The sequence below is a fragment of the Pinus tabuliformis genome, chromosome 7 (genome assembly GCF_031772625.1).
Source record: "Pinus tabuliformis cultivar Carrire ecotype Pingquan chromosome 7, CPIR1, whole genome shotgun sequence".
Taxonomy (NCBI): Eukaryota; Viridiplantae; Streptophyta; class Pinopsida; order Pinales; family Pinaceae; genus Pinus; species Pinus tabuliformis.
The window spans coordinates 683,960,643-683,962,241 of record NC_142293.1 but is presented as its reverse complement, the minus strand read 5'-3'; positions in this window follow the sequence as shown (position 1 = coordinate 683,962,241).

Here is a 1,599-nt window from a genome sequence, read left to right as displayed (position 1 = left end):
AAGTTAATTAGCCAAACAAATCCCTGTACCACTGGCCCTTTTGGCAATAGTCCGTGGAGCGTGGACTGAGGTCTCACCCGAAGTAGTATGCGGGGGTGCTGGAACCAGGTTTCCGCACCCTTGAGATGTCTAAGGGGTTGATTTGGTCCAACTATGAATACCTACGCACAGGTTACTCTGCACACTTCCCTGACCTGCGGGGCCTTCGCACCCTGATATACTTGCCTTTGCACAGCCCTAACTAGGGGTTGTGGGGCTTTCACACTATTGGAGCAGTGATCTACACTATTTCCCCAAGTCACACCATAGATCTTACTTATCTTCTTATAACAGTTAGTTATCTTCGCATAAACAAATACCTTGTATTATATTCACTTACTCAGCACATTTATATAAGTTCGCACAGTAAATAAATAGTAAACTTGCAATTCATACCCAATAATGCATAGGACAGGAAATGATACACAGAAATATGGTAAAACTTCTCTTTATTAATGCTTCTAACGGTTACAGACTCAACCTACCCCTTCGCACTTAGCTGCAGGGGTCCGTGCACTCAACTGCAGACTACTAGGCCTCTGCGCACTCAGCTGCTGAGCCTTCTCCTACTCTACGACCCAAAGACACGACTTACACTTCAACTCAATGCTTCATCAACTTATTCCATCCTTAGATTCATAGATCCATGATTAGATGGTTTCTACACTTAGAACCTTTCTCTATTTATACAATCCCATGGTTCGCGAACCATGGGTAGATCTTTCAAACTGACATTACATTAAGAAAAAAAGGGTGGACAACCCTATGACTCTATTATAGCTTTGCGCTCTGCGCCCACAATTAGCAGAATCTTTACAATGGACTTAGTCAAAACTTAGGCTTTAAGTCCCAAAACATGCCTTGGGGGGATCCCACGCCCAATAGGCCCCCAACACAAACATTGTGACATGCCCTCGAGTCACTCTGTCGGTGTAGAGATCTTCGTGCGGAGACCTCCCAACTCTCCTTAGACGGTTGTAAGGTCGGCAACGCACTGAGCAGCTTCCTACTGAATCTCCTATACTCGTTGTTCTAAGACCGCGATGTCGGAACTGCTCCCCTACATCTGTTTATAGTCCCGCGCCTTCTTCCAGCTACTTGGAGCGCGAAGACTTAGTCAAAACTTGGGCTTTAAGCCCCAAAACATGCCTTGGGGGATCCCACGCCCAATAAGCCCCCAACACAAACATCGTGACTCGCCCTCAAGTCACTCTGTCGGTGCAGAGATCTTCGCACAGAGACCTCCCAACTCTTCTCGGATGGTGCAAGGTCGGCAGCGCACTGAGAGGCTGCCTGTTGAATCTCATTTACACGTTGTTCTAAAACCGCGGTGTTGGAACCACTCCCCTGCATTTGTTTATAGTTTTGTGCTTTCCTCCAACTACTTGGAGCACAAATACTGTGCTTCTATCGGCTAGTCAGGTAGCCGAGCCACCCGTGTATGGCTTCAATTGATTGCCATTCACTTTTCCTGGGAAAGGTTCTCCATTTAGCTTTACCAGTTGCACCGCGCCTCTATCTGTGACCTCCTTAAAAACATACAATCCCAACCAATGCATT